We start from the raw sequence: 15287 nt of genomic DNA, 5'->3' as shown, positions 1-15287 counted from the left end.
GCCTGAGACTCTGAGCGGATGAGTGAGTCTCCATAACCTTAAGTCATCATAAGTCATCATTTAAGTCTCTAATTGACTTGGGGTCACGACTCAAGGGTCATCGTTCAGGTCAGGTCATCAGCTCGTTTCCTGAATCTCAAAAACTTTAACGATTCCCACGAAATTTTATTACAAGCCGATAATTAGTTTTGGAATTATTAATGACGTTAGCGAGGCAGCCTTTGGACCCTCCAGGCGGGGCGGCGCGTGACTGGACGCGGCCACGCCACTCTTGATTTGGCCCGTGAAGGAGCGGCGCGGCTCAAGGGGCGCCGAATTATAACTTGATGAGAGAGAGAGAGAGAGAGAGAGAGAGAGAGAGAGAGAGAGAGAGAGAGAGAGAGAGAGAGAGAGAGAGAGAGAGAATTAAGTAGTAAAAAACGGGTAATGAGGGTGACTAAAATCGTGACAAAAACTTAAATTTACAGAAATATAGAAATGACGTAAAACATACTTATCCTTCTCCCCCGTCTCTCTCTCTCTCTCTCTCTCTCTCTCTCTCTCTCTCTCTCTCTCTCTCTCTCTCTCTCTCTCTCTCTCTCTCTCTCTCTCTCACGTGACATAAAAGTTGGAAAACACCTCTTAAGTTTTGGTGCAATGCCAATACAAATATTTACTTTCATAATTACTTTTCTGCGAGTCAGTTTTGTTTATTTTCTTCGTCAAGGGCAGCGGGACGACCTTACTTTGTCTTAAGGTAGTAGAGTATTAACAAAATAAACGTGTATTTCTCTTACATTTAATTCATCTTCATTTCTTTTCTTTCTCTCCTCTTGTATCTTGTGGCCTTCCTTGTCTCATCTCTCCTCTCCTCTTCTCGTTTTCTTCCTTCTCATCTTTCTTCTCTTTCTCTCTCCTTTAGTAATTCAAGTACTGTACACTAACTGCATCTCTCCTTTCTTTCTTTCCTTTCTCCCCTTCCTTATCTTATAATCTCACTTTCCATCCCTTTCTCTTCCTTAGCAATATAAACACTAATTCTATTTTCATCCCACCTTCCTTCTTTCCTTTCCTTTCTTTTCACCTTGCATTTCTTTTTCTCTTATGTATAGACTTAATCTTCGTCCCTCTTTTATTCTCTCTTCCTCTCTTTTCAGTTCTCGTCTCACTCCTTTTTTTTCCTTTCTTTCCATCTCACCCTCCATCTTTTCCTGTCTCCGAGATCGCTGTAAATACACAAACTTCATCAACATCTCTTTTACTCCCTCTCTTCTCTCTCCTTTCTTTCCATTTTAATGCATTCTTCCTCTTCTCTCCTCTCTTTTCACCCTCCTTTTGATACATTTCTTTCTCTTGTATCTTCTCTCTCTCTTCTCACTTTCTGTCTCTCTTTCTGTCTCTTCCTCTTCCACGGAGCAAAGCAAACATGACCTTGAAAGGGGTTAATGCCAAGTGAAAAGGCTGCTGTCATTCTCCACCGGCTGGGACTCATCACGCATTGGGCTTTTCCTTTTGTCCGATTTGCATAAAAGATGAGTCTGTATTGTAGCTGATGTACAGGTGAGGCAGCGAGACCCAGGCAGGTGAGAGCTGTAGATGGTGGAGATCTGTAGTTCAACGCAGGCCATTAGGAGAGATGGAAAGGAAGAGTGGAGTGTTTCTTGTTCTCTTATAAATTTTCTATTAAGTTAGTAAGATGTTGATATGTAAGGTTAGTTAGTTTAAGTAACCTCATGTTTTCCTTCAGCGGGTGTTAAATGTTGGACACTGAGCACAAGATGAGGAATTTGAAGTGAAGATTGAAGTGTTTAAGTTATTTATTCAGTCATCCAGTTACAGTATACAGGTTTCCTATTCCTGCATTTCACCTCAGACGAATAGAAACAAATAGAAACGTAGCAGTCCCTCACACGTAATGTTAAATGGACAACACTGAATACCAGATCACCCAAAAAATAAATAAAGAATGTAATGGTACTGTAATTTTTCCCTCATGTTCACTCTTCTCCAGATTACTAGACTTAATTTCATAATGTATATGTAAAATGCAGAATACATAAGATGAGGGAAAGAAAAATCAAGAATGTAGCGTTTATACAAGTCAGTCATTAATTTGCGTAAGTTGCTCCTTTTACTCCAGTATTACCATCACCAGTATTTCCTCCTTGTTTAGCTTGCACATTAATTGTTCACTTAGACAACACAAGCACCTTTAAGGAGATTTAGTGTTTGCTGAGCAGGAGAGGTGCGGGAGTCACTCTGCTGCACGTCCTCTGATGAAGACAAATTCTCCAAGATATTTAGCGAAACCATTAATGATGATTGCATTTTTCCTGAGGTGTCAAGAATAGAGGAGCTGTGAAGAAGGATGGCTTACGTATGTGTGTGTGTGTGTGTGTGTGTGTGTGTGTGTGTGTGTGTGTGTGGGGTGAGGTGGATGGTAGTATATTTTTAGAAGCATACACATATTTTACTGTTACGAACTTTCATTGTTACCAAAATTAAACAGGTCACACTCAAAACAACACGACACAGACACACAGACACGCCCTCAGACAATAAACATTCCACTCATCATTTTCCGCAACAAAGCATTACAAGTTTCCTTCTGTTTATTTTATTTTTTTATGTATTTTTCTTTTTCACCTACCCTCTCTTGCGTGTTCATTTTCCTAGAAGCTGAACAAGTAATCACGAGTTGCAAACATCAATTTTATTTCACTTACAGGAGTTCCAGCTTCGCCCAGACTTCCTTGTTAGTCTCTGAAGGAGCTTTGATCTTGTCACGCCCGAGCGCTCACTCACGCACCGCTTCACATGACGTGGCGACAGCACAGTGTCTCCAGCAAACTTTACAAGTGAGTGTGTTGGGCAGCGAGCTCAGGCCGAGAGGGAGAGAGGGAGAGAGGGCGAGGGTGTAAGAGTTTCGTGTAGACAGCGATAGATGAAGCAGAGGAAGGAGATGGAGGAAGGGAATGAAGAAGGAAGGGAGGAAGAGAGAGGCGTTGGTGTGTTGAGGACAAGGCGGGGAACAGGGGACTTCTTGGAGGCTGAGAAGGAAGGGGAGTGACTTCACTGTTTGTTGGAGTGTTTGTTGTTTACTTAAGTGCTGTAAAGAAGAAAGATATATATAGATAGAGACAGCTGGGAGAAAACACACACTATTACTTCTGCTACTGCTACTGCTGCGGCTACTACTATTATTATCATCATCATCATTATTATTATTATTATTATTATTATTATTATTATTATTATTGTTATTATTATTATTATTATTATTGTTATTATTATTATTATTATTATTATTATTATTATTATTATTATTATTATTATTATTATTATTATTCCTATCGCGACCATGAATAAATAAGACTCCAACAATCCCCCGAGTCTTGTCCTCATCAAAAAGACAAGACAAGGTCCTTGTATAATTAAGTTCCACAGCACTTTTATCATTACCTGTTCTCATATGCACGTTTGTCCCTCCAGTGAATAATTCTCTCTCTCTCTCTCTCTCTCTCTCTCTCTCTCTCTCTCTCTCTCTCTCTCTCTCTCTCTCTCTCTCTCTCTCTCTCTCTCTCTTTCTTTCTCTCTCGCCGGTGAAGTAGGGAGAAGAGAAGCAAGCCGTGCGGTTCAAATGAAGGCGGGTGGACTTGCTCTCCTAATCTGGTTCCATAATAATCTTGCCTGAAATGACTTTGTCTCCGTCCCATTGTCGCTCTCGAGTGAGAGGTTTGCCTAAGCGTGTCGAGGACGAGCTTAGTCGACGCTCAAGCCCCGGGGTGAGCCTGGGAACAATGGGCCTGGCGGGGAGGACGACGGAGGCGCACAGGGATAAAATATTCGAGTGTCGTGCGTGTAACGAGATGTAGTTCGCTGGGAAATGTGTGTGCGCGTCTAGGTGGCGTGCGGAGAAGGAAGTGCGGAGGTGTGAGGCTCAGATAGGTGGAGGGAACGACGTATTTTGTGTGTCAGTGTGTAGCGACGTGCAGTATTCCTGGTGTGCTCGGTGCGAGGAGGAAACGCTCGTGTGTATACCAAGATATCTTATTGTTTTGTCCAGCGTGATGTGTCGGGGTGGTGTGCAGTGAGCAGGTGCGGGTGTGTGATTCCTGTTTTATGTATGCGCATTTTTATTCTCGGAAATGACTTGGGGTAGAGTTAATACATACTATATATTTGTTCTGTAAAGCGTCAGGATGTAAGGGAAGGTAAACGAGCTTTTTCTCCCTCTCCTATTTGCGAAACGTTTTGTCGGGCAGTAAGTAATTCGTGGTTGGCAGTAATGAAGCTGGACCCGCGTCGTTCCTTAGCGGTGAAATACTGCGCATAAATGTTTCCCGTGAGCAGGAAATAACACGATCCTTTGTCTACGATTGCGAGAGGGAATTGAAAATGACTCCATCAGCCGCGCTCCGTATCGACGTAAATTGTAAATAACGTCATCTATTGTGAGTCCCGCCAGCCACTTCCTGTGAAAATGCCGCCGCTCATTAGCCGCCTCGCTGCCGCCGCCGCGCCGACATTACTCGTCTCGTATTAAAAAATAATTACAATTAACTGAACGCTGTAATCACTGCAATCAAATGCAATACTTGTGCTATGGGCGAAAAAAAAAAAAATTCCATATAAAAAAAATGCAGGTCATGTGGAAATCGACGGTTACCTGGAAAAAAATAACTAGGTGGCATTTTTTTTCACCTGGGAAGAGCGGGAACGTGAGGGGAAGAGGACGAAGGGCGGGGTTTTATTTGATGTCAGAGATTATGTGGCTGATTTAATTGGATTTTTCATGTTTACAGTATAGTTTTACTGCACAAGAGACACATCATAAGGGAGGCTGGGGGTAAGGAGTGTTATAGTGTGTGTGTGTGTGTGTGTGTGTGTGTGTGTGTGGAGGGGTGTGGGGGAGTGTAGACCATCATTGGGAAACTATCTCTGTCATTTTATCTTTCTGTATTGTTAGCTGTTTTTTCCTCTGTTTTCCTGTCTTTTTGTCCGTCCTTTCCTTTGTTTGTCTATCTCATATGTCTATTTTTTTCTGCCCTTCTACTTGTGTCTGTCTGTTTGTCTATATGTCATTCTGTTTACAAACATGAGCCTTTTCCTGTCTATATATCTGTTTGCATTTATCTGTCTATATAAGTCCCTCTCTTTGTCTCTGTCTCTTTCTGTCTGTATGTCTGATCTCTCTCTCTCTCTCTCTCTCTCTCTCTCTCTCTCTCTCTCTCTCTCTCTCTCTCTCTCTCTCTCTCTCTCATTATAGGGGAATGTGAGAAACAGACGGAGCGAAGGGAATCCATCAGGGGGTCATTTACATGCAAAAGGACGGACAGGAGTAGGGGAGGCGCGCTGCTCGGATTGGAGTATGCGAAAGTGGGGAGAGGAAGGGTCCGTGCTGGGGAGAGGGAGGGGTAGGGGGGAATGGGAGGGGGAAGGTAGTGAAAGGGTAGGAGAGAGAGAAAGAGAGAGAAAAAGGGAAAGGAGAAAGAGGAAAACTAGCTTAATACGATGGTTTCTTCATTCGTAGTCTATGAGAATAAAGGGAAAAAAAGTTGGGTTGGTGTTGCTTTTTTCTTTCCCTCCCTTATTTTTTATTGCTATGAATTTCTGCTCCCTTGCTGTGTGTGTTTTTTTTTTTTATTTATATATGTATGTATTCTCTTTCATTTATTCCTCGCTTTTAACTACTTGTATGTTTCTCTCACCGTGACCTTCCTGTCTGTCTATCTGCTTATCTGTTTGTCTGTCTATTTGTCTGTCTGTTTGCCTATTTCTCTCTGTCTGTCTGTCTGTCTATCTCTGTGTGTTTGTCTGTCTGTAACTCTCTCTCTCTCTCTCTCTCTCTCTCTCTCTCTCTCTCTCTCTCTCTCTCTCTCTCTCTCTCTCTCTCTCTCTCTCTCTCTCTCTCTCTCTCTCCCAGGCTGCAGTCATCATTGCGCCTCTTCATTGGTTCCAAGCTGGCGGCAATGCAGATAAAAAATTCTCATTGGTGGTCCGCTGCGCCATTCACGGCCGGTCTTTCTACCCGGTGCTTTTCATCTCATACATATGGAAGTGAAGTAAAAGGAAGACCTGTTTTTTAGTTTCGACTCTGAAACATGAAAGGAAAATGAACTCGGGAAATATATATTGGAACATGTCACGATATATGTATGTATGTATGTACGTATGCATTGGACAGAGAGAGAGAGAGAGAGAGAGAGAGAGAGAGAGAGAGAGAGAGTTTGCTGTATTTGTGTGTGTGTGTGTGTGTGTGTGTGTGTGTGTGTGTGTATTTATCAGTAAGTTACTGTTAGACTTGTATTATTTCTGTCTCACTTTTCATCTTGAACCATTTTCTTTTCGTGTCTTTTTCGTGTTTTTTTTTGTTTGTTTTTTTCTGTGTATTTCTTTTTACTTCGATTATATATTTATCACATTTATCCATTCTAAGTTTGCCCTTTTATTGTATATATATATTTCCTGTTTCATGTATTTCTACTTACTCCTGCGTTCAATTTCACGTCAGAATACAAAATGCTGTCTCCTCGTACATTTCCATTCCTCTCTACAGTAATTTTACCAATCGGCCTATGTGTGTGAGAGAGAGGGAGAGCAAGCGCGTGTGTGTGTACCTAGATCCTTTTTCTCACGTAACTTTTGCATTCCAACCTGTTCTTTCACGTCTACATATGTATGCGTATCAGTATTATTCCTCCGTCCCTCTTTCTCCCTCCCTCATTCTCCCTTTTCCGCCTATTTTTCCTTCTCTGGCTCTAATAAACAAAGGGAGGGAATGCATGTGGTTGTGTGTGCCCAGACCCCTTTATATGGAGGGCGAGGAGAAGCGGGGCGCAATCGCTTGACCATTTCACGCCTGACACTAGGATTTAGGCAGTGACCACGACAAATGGGGTGGGGGAGAGCTACTGGGGTGCTACGGGAATGGATGGGGTGTAAGGGACGAGTATTAGTGTGCTGGGGGAAGGGTCAGAGTACCGGGGAATGGATGGGAGTGGTGGGGAGCGGTGGAGGGGCGTGGTGGTGCTGCGGTGTTCCTGTGTGTCTGAGTTTTTCGGGTTTGGAAAGTGGAGGAAAGTTTCTGGCGGTGGTTAAGGGTAGTGGAGTGTTGTGTAAGGGGGTAATGGGGTGGTGTGCTCCAGGGCGGGTGTGTGGAGGGATTTGCCGCGGAAAGAAAGGAGGGGGAATAACACGGTAAAATCATGGTAAGTTATTGAAGTGACAGGGAAGTATCGGGAATTACTAAATAAATACACGAGAAACGCGAGTAGAAGTCTCTGAATACAATAAATACAGAGAAACAAGATGCGCGGATACTGAAAGCTGAATAAATGTGAATAAGACTTGAATGAAAACCGAATGAAAGAAAAAAAAATAGAAAGCGAGAAGCAGAAGAACCAGCAAACACGTGTGAATATAAGAAATACAAAGAGACAACAAGAAAGAACACGAAAATAAAGCAATTATGTAGTCGGATTAAAGTAAGGAAGAATCAGAAGAAAGAATGAGAAAAGTTAGCAAATAGACACCAAGGAATCTAGAATGAAAATGCCAGAATACCAGACAGCAAGACAAAGACAGGCAAGGCAAGGGGAACACCAGCAGAAAACATTTAAAAGTGAGGAAAAACAGAAGCCCGCGGGAGGAAGGAAGTAAGTAAACACTAGGTAAGACGAGAACAATTACCGAGACAAGCATTAAATTATGAAATAAGAGAGAAGAAAAGAGGGAGGTTTGGAAGACTGGCGGTTGCGGCGGCGTGGTCTGCTTCTCTGCTGGTCTGCCGTGCGCCCGCCGCCCCTCTGGTCTCTCCCGGTCTCTCCCAGTATTTCACTTATGGTCTTGCGGTCAAAACTCAATAGCGAGCCTGTCTGAAAGCCCTCGTTCATCTTGGTCACAACTCTCGCTAAATGCATTCAGGAGTCATTGCTCACCGTCTCCCTGCCGCCATATTTCCCCTGAGGTACGAGTATATCCAAGCAGAGGCGGAAATTTCTCCAGAACTCTCGAATCTTTCCCTCCTCATAGATACAGAGTCGTCAGCACTTCATGGACGCGACTCGGTTTTCCGCGAAGTTCGAGCAACATTTGAATCTGTATTTTGATGCGGGCGTAATATGAGTTAGTGTAAAGTTTAAAGTTATTATGCTTTTTTTTCTTTCCTTCGATTCCAGAGGCGACGTTGCGAGAAGTCAGCGCGTGTCAGCAGCAGAGCAAGTGAGCCAGTCAGCGAGTCAGCAGTGCGGAGAAGAGGTTACTTAAGGGCGGAAGAACATGATCAAACTTCCTTAAAGAGAAAATTTGTCAGGTAAGACTCGCTATTGAGGAAAAAGCTGAATTGTCACTTCGGGAAAGATGAAAAGTCAACAAAATAGGATCAAGAATTGGAGCTTGTCCGTGCAGCTGACTCGTGTGCTTGACTTTTTGCGGTAATTCAAATGCATCACTGTGGAAACTGTTCAGAGCGTAAGGTGTTGTGTGCGCGTGTTGGGATTTTGTGTTGCAGCATTTCCTGATTTGTTGTCTCTCGTTGGGTAGTGAAAGCTTACATATTTATTCATCATGTCGAGGAGATGATGCATAATAAAGGAACCTTCTTGCCTCGGTAACAAACATCTGTCCTTTATTTTTTCAGCAGCAGCATCCGAATGTTTTTTTTTTTTACTATTTGTTTATTTATTTATTTATTTATTTATCTGTCCTGCTTATGTGTATTTTTTGTTCCTGGTCCATCTACTTAGTACGGGCATCTCTCTCTCTCTCTCTCTCTCTCTCTCTCTCTCTCTCTCTCTCTCTCTCTCTCTCTCTCTCTCTCTCTCTCTCTCTCTCTCTCTCTAATTAGCGTAGAGGGTCATTTCCTCACGCCATAATCTTAGAGAAACATGATAATCACCGTTTACTGGCCTACTAAAATGGCCGCCCACCTCCGTCTTCATATAATCGAATGTAAACAAGATCGTCTATACTAATTAGCTCTCCAACCTTCCTTCCCTCGTAACTGTTTTTTTCCCCCCCTCCCCAACCACCCAACCACCTCCCCTTCTTTCCCTCCCTACACTCTTTCCATTCCCTGTAACTCTCCCTTCCTCTCGCCCCTTTGGCCCTTTGGTGGTCTTGAGGCCGACAAATGAAAACTGTCACCTAACACAAACGCCTTAAGTAAAATGTATGTTGGGTTGTCGAAGGAACTAATTGGTCGAGGTGTCGGTCCAGTCGGTTGGTCGGCGGCTCGGCAGTGTCAGGTGGCTAATAGAGTAGTGGACGAGGAGGTGGAGAAGGAAGAGGAGGAAGAGAAGAAAGGAAAAGAAGTGTTACAAGAGGAACATGTGGAAAGTGGAGAGGAAGGTTGCAGTGGTGCATGGAAATCACGAAAGGGAGGGAAGATACGCAAGAGATGAGGGAGAGAGAACGGGAAAGAGAAAATATAGAAGCGTGAAGGACGAACTGGAAAATAAAGAAGAAAAGAAGAAAGGTGGAAGAGGAACAGAAGGTGCGTGAAAAAAAAACTGAGAAAAAATGAATGAGAGAGAGAGAGAGAGAGAGAGAGAGAGAGAGAGAGAGAGAGAGAGAGAGAGAGAGAGAGAGAGAGAGAGAGAGAGAGAGAGAGAGAGAGAGAGAGAGAGAGAATATATGAAAGGTTGAGTTATATATAGTTAAGAAAAAAAAAAAAATTGAGTTAAGTAAGATAAAGGATACACTCAAGATAAATGACCTTCACCATACTTAAATAAGTCATTTGTACGCTAATGACAATGAACAGGTTACACACACACACACACACACACACACACACACACACACACACACACACACACACATTTCCACTACCACCACCATCACCACCAGAATCACCAGTCAGCGATTAGCGTAATTATAACTTTAAATCTATAACTCATATTTTTTTAATTTTTCCAAGTATTAAAGACGAAGGAATCTTGTCTTGTGACTGAAGAAAAGGACATGGTGGAGCCGCTGATGTGGTAGTCTGTTAATAATCTGGTCCCATCTTTCAGTACGAGAGGACACGAGGTCTTCTGAGGTCAGTTGGAGCCAGAAGGTCAGGGGGAGAGGGAGAGGGAGAGAGGGAAAGAGAGGAAGAGGGGGAGAGGTTGTGTTTGTGGAAAGAGGCCGAGTATGTGGTTAGAGGGAAACAGGGAGAGTGGAAACTTGAGAGAGAGAGAGAGAGAGAGAGAGAGAGAGAGAGAGAGAGAGAGAGAGAGAGAGAGAGAGAGAGAGAGAGAGAGAGAGAGAGAGAGAGAGAGAGAGAATGTGTACAAGACTGATAAAGAAAAAAATAAAAACATTAGTGAAACATGTAAATCTAATATGTTAACACGCAGCGCGGGGTGAGTGAATAAAGAGAGAGAGAGAGAGAGAGAGAGAGAGAGAGAGAGAGAGAGAGAGAGAGAGAGAGAGAGAGAGAGAGAGAGAGAGAGAGAGAGAGAGAGAGAGAGAGAGAGAGAGAATAGGAGAAGGAGCAAGAGAAAGACAAGGACAGGAATGCAAGGAGGAAACTTTATGTGGTTGAAAACTTATTGATAACTTGTAAAGGAGGTAAACTTGAAGGGAGGGGAAAGAAGGAGGGTTGAGGAAAGACAGACACAGAGAGGTGAGAAGATGCCCGCAGGAGGGAGGAAGGGAAACAATTGACGGGAGGGGGAGGAGGAAGGGGAGGGGGAGGTAAAACCGGTGGGAGGAAAACAGTGGGAAAGGAGGTTGGAGAGAGGCAGGGAAAGAGAGAAGGAAACCGTTCTCAGTGGTCAGTTTTGTCAGGTAGAAGGTTTCCACTCTCTTCCCTCTCCCTCCCTTTCTTCTCACCCTCCTCCTCCTCCTTCTCCCTCTTTCCTGGCACGAGAGAGGGAGAGGTCAAGCCTAGGGGAGGAGGGGTGGGTGATGAGAACCGTGGGAGATTATTATTTCAGCACCTGGAATTGGAGGAAAAAAGGGTTGTTTGGAGTAGCGATAATCCTTTAATTCCCCCACCGATTTTCCAGGAAAGTAAGTGATTGGTATCAAATGAATCTAAAACTATCTGTAATTATCGCTCCTTGTTACAGGTAAAGTGATATTTAGTCCGCTCTGAACTTTGATGGATTCTTTGTGTGTGTGTGTGTGCGTGTGTGTGTGTGTGTGTGTTTTCCCATTGATTGGTCTCTTGTGTGACTGAGCGACTATCTTTTGTTCATCGATTGCAAGTAGAAGAGTTTATGATCGTGATTAATAGCGAGAAATGATTGATGTGTGTAGCTGAGTGAGGCAGTTTGATTCTCTCTCTCTCTCTCTGGAAATGAGCTCCAACAACCTTAAGTATACGAAAGAGAGCGTTTAAATGGACAGCCGCTCTGTTGTTCTCTCCCTTTCCTGTTGGTACTTACTCTTAGTTTTCCCATTTTTCCCTCTCTCATATCCTCTTTCTCACACAGATCTCGCTTCGTTTTCCTTTAGTCTTTTTTAACGTCTCTTCATCTTTCCTTTCCTTTCTTCTTCCTTTCATCCTCGTTTTACTTTAATTCCTCCTCCTCGTCACCTGTTTTCCTCGTTTTCTTCCTTATATGCTCATTAACATCTTATTCTCGTTTTCTTTTTCGTCTCCTTTTTGTTCCTCTTTCCACGAGTACAAGTCCATGTTTTTTTATGTTTTTTTCTTTCTCCCTCGTTCTCATCCTGCTTTTCCTTTTCCATATCGTTCTTTCCTAATTCCTGTTTTCCTCATTCTTCTCGTCCTCGTCTAAATCTGTTATCATTTTTCTCGGCGTCATTTTTTTTTTTCTACCTTATATTATCACTCGCACTATTTTCGTTCTTTCTTCGCTGTTTTTCTTCATCCTTCTTCTCCTCCTCGTACTCGTCGCTTTTGCTTCACCTAACGGACCGTCCTGCAAGTCCTCGCCTCCCCCGCCGCCTCTCGCATCCGTCTATATAATGACTGCCTCGTGAAAGACGTTCGCTGCTCTGAGATTTTCCGCCTTCATTATTCTTCCACCGTTAGCGGAGTAGATTAATCATTTACCTTCTCGTTTTCTTTAAATTTTTCTCCGTGTTTTCAGAGCTGGTAGGAAGAGCGCCAGCCTGAGTTTTAGTGGTATTTAGGTATTTAAGCTGTAATCCTGTAATTGTGGAAAGGAGAGTTAGTGGAAGAAGAGGTGGAGGATTAGAAGATAATGAGGAATTACGAGGATTAATTAAATGGAGGAACAATTAGTTTGTAGCACGAAACTTTTATTAAGCATATCAAATGTGAAGAGCTTACAAATAATGCTGCATATATGAAAATCTAACTAATCGCCATTGGGATCAGAATCGTAATATCATCTATAAGTGGTTCACTGCTTTGGTTGAGGTGGACGGTGGGTGAGTGAACCGCGCGTGGGCAGAAACGAAGCTTAAGTCAGACCCACACTGGTGTAGTCAGGTCTCTTCTCCTCGTGACTCCCTGGCAATCAGTCTCTCCTCGTCTTTCTCCGTCTTCTTTACAGACCAGGTAAGTGTTAATGGGTCAGTGTATATTACTACTAGTGCAGCGTGTTAAGGCAGTGAGGATTTTGAGGGGTAAGATTACTGAGTGTGCAGTAAAGTAAGTAGCCAAGGGAAGGGAACGTGTGATCTGAATTTTGCTTGGCGAGACTTAACGTGGAGTAAATCAAGCAAGGGAGAGACGTTGCGTAATTGTGTAGTGTGACGAAGTGGATTAGTGTACATTAAGGTAGTCCAGGGAATAAGGTAGTCGAGGGAATATTGAATTGTAAAGATACTAAAGCATGTGCACTACTTAGACAGAGGCAAAGGTTTTACAGATTCTTTTACCAGAACCCGTGGAATAAGTGATGAGGGACATTAGCGAGAATCCTTCAGCAATAGGACATAAAGAAAAACTAAGTGGGTATAATTAGTGCAATTAGTTCTAAATCCAGAATAGAGCGTGTGCAGTGAGATCGTGAAGGGTAAAGCAGCCACCGCAGATTGAAGTAGGTGTGCAGCGATAGGGTTTAGTGCTGCTGGTTAGTGATGGTGTAGCAGTGTAACAATTTTATCACGTAGGGTAGGAGCTTGTTTAACACGTATGGGTTGGAAGAGCCTCGCCCGATTTACTTGTAACTCCTTGTCGTCTTTACAGATTTGCAGTATATTAAATGGTCTTCGTGGGAGCGCCGTTGTGGTGGTAGTGTATGTATGAGGGGATGGGGGAGAAGAAAATGGAGGCGGGGCAAAGGAGAGGAAAATGGAGGCGGGGGCAAAGGAGAGGGAGAGAAGGTGTTTGAACGAACAATGTACTGGCGCTAATTAAGTACCATGCCGAGTAGACAGCGAACCTTAACTATAATCAAACTCAAATTGGTAATATAATTGCGTACTACTAGTTCGCCAGCGTAGATTACAGCGTTCTGAACCGAAGCAGCTGTGAACTTGCCTACAAGCTTGATCATTATTGGTATGCTAGTTTTTTTTTAGTATATAAGCAATTTCTACAGATTTCTACAGAACTCAATATAGGTCAATTAATTGGATATAGGACCAGCGACAGACGAAGTACTTTTCTATTCTGATACAATTAGAAGAATTATTGGTCAATCTTGTGTATAGTGAGACCATGTTGATGCAATTTTTGTATTATACGTTAATAGCATGTTAATATAGCATTCAACTAAATTAACTAGATGTGATGTAGCAGCAGCAGTGAGGTAGTCAAGGTGTTGGAGGTTGAGTAACCTATGTACATCGGTTTCGGGGTCTTCTTGTTCCGTATTTTTCACTTCGGGTGTGTCAGTTGCTGAGTAGTCATGGTGTTGCTGCCACGAGTCACTGCAGACTGAGTGCCTCTCTAGTGACAAGGTGCGCCTATCGACTGGTGATGCATATATATATTAAATTAATATTGGGCGGTGGTGGCGGCGGCGGCGGCGGCTGCTGTTTCCAGGCTGAGATGGGAAGGCAGGAATTATTTTGAAAGAAATTTTAACTAACCTCTGCTTTTTCAGCGTTGCGGCGGGCCGTCAGCGTGTGTTGTTGTTGGGTGGAGGCAGTGGCCTGTCGCCGCTGGAGCACGAGTGCAATACGTCTACGTACAGCAGTGACTGGGCAGCCCTCCAGTCTTCCTGACCGGGCTGCTTTCTGAACGTCAGTGTTAGACTCGTGGATTAGCAGTGTTGCTGATTGATGAGCGGTTTTGTTCCTAAGAGTTCGAGAGACTCCCCCTTTTGATATTTGGTTTTTTATTTTTTTTTTTTGTAAAAATTTTTACGTGGGCGTGAAGATGCTGTTTCTCCGGTGACTCTTCGAGGTATAACAACATAAGGAAAGGGGTAAGAAGGGTTTTTAATTAAAACTTTTAATTAGTCTCGAGTGAATAAAGAAATGTTTTTTTTTATTTTTCCTCTTGCTGTTCTCCCAATCATCTCTTCCCAATTCATTCTTGAATTGTGGACAGAATGAATTGTGGACAATTTAAAATTTAGTACAACAAAAACTTCTTTATCCATCTCACCCCATCTAACTACCCGCCCTCACTCGCTCCTAGCGAGGTAACCTCGGAAATTAGGAATGTTCAAGAACTACGAAGTCTGGTTTTAATTTCATTTGAAGTGGAATCTACCCTACTTAACTTGCTTCCTCTTCGTAAAACTCTTATAAATTTGAGGGTAAAGCTCTTTCCTTCTTATATAAATAAATCTGGGAGCAAGTGAATAAAGAAATATTAATTTTCTTTCCTCTTAACGGTTTTGGTTGCTCTCAACAACCTCTGCGTAAGAAATTCGAGACGGCGTCAAAATGCAGTTTCTCCGGAGAGCAGTAGTAAACTGAGGGGTAAAATTCTTCTTACTCGCAATCTTTCTCCACCGTTGGGAGTCTCCCAATCTTCTCATCTTATTGGACAATGTTTTATTTATAGGTGTGGTCTTTATATCCTCCCTCTCACCCCCCCCCCCCTCCACCATCGCCCCACCTAACTACCTCCTCCTACAATTAGAGGCAACCTGAGAAATGTTGTCCTAAGAACTATTCCGTCCTATCCCATCGGTTTTGAAATTAAAATTTCGACGAGCGAGTCAGTTTTTACACCCTAAATAGAATTTGGACTATTTATAATTTTAAATAGAATTTGGACTATTTAAAATTTTATTTTTTTTAGCAAAAAATCTACAACTTTTTGCCAAAAAAGTCAGTAGCTACTAAATTATTTTATCGTTACGATAAATTGAAGACAGTGGTCTGAGAAGTGTTTTTGAGCTTAACGTCCATCGCAGTTCAGAAGTCGACGTCCAGCGGTGACGAAGGAACAAAGCCAGAGGTAATTAATATAGTAG

General features: G+C 42.8%; 1 long non-coding RNA gene across 6 annotated transcripts in view; it reads left to right on the top strand.

Moving 5' to 3' along the window:
- Window positions 1-13195, top strand: part of LOC135091001 (uncharacterized) — a 227504-nt gene extending 214309 nt beyond the window's left edge. For 5 of the 6 annotated variants that reach the window (XR_010262236.1, XR_010262235.1, XR_010262239.1 and 2 more), the window contains 2 exons: window positions 2708-2837; window positions 8160-8586. This is a non-coding gene — a long non-coding RNA (uncharacterized LOC135091001). Of the gene's footprint in view, window positions 1-2707; window positions 2838-8159; window positions 8587-12325 lie in introns of those variants that run through there. The other variant, XR_010262238.1, reaches the window with a different exon arrangement.
- The last annotated feature ends 2092 nt before the right edge of the window (window positions 13196-15287 follow it).

The sequence above is a fragment of the Scylla paramamosain genome, chromosome 36 (genome assembly GCF_035594125.1).
Source record: "Scylla paramamosain isolate STU-SP2022 chromosome 36, ASM3559412v1, whole genome shotgun sequence".
Taxonomy (NCBI): Eukaryota; Metazoa; Arthropoda; class Malacostraca; order Decapoda; family Portunidae; genus Scylla; species Scylla paramamosain.
Note: the sequence above shows the minus strand (reverse complement) of the source record. Positions and strands in the feature narration are given on the sequence as shown.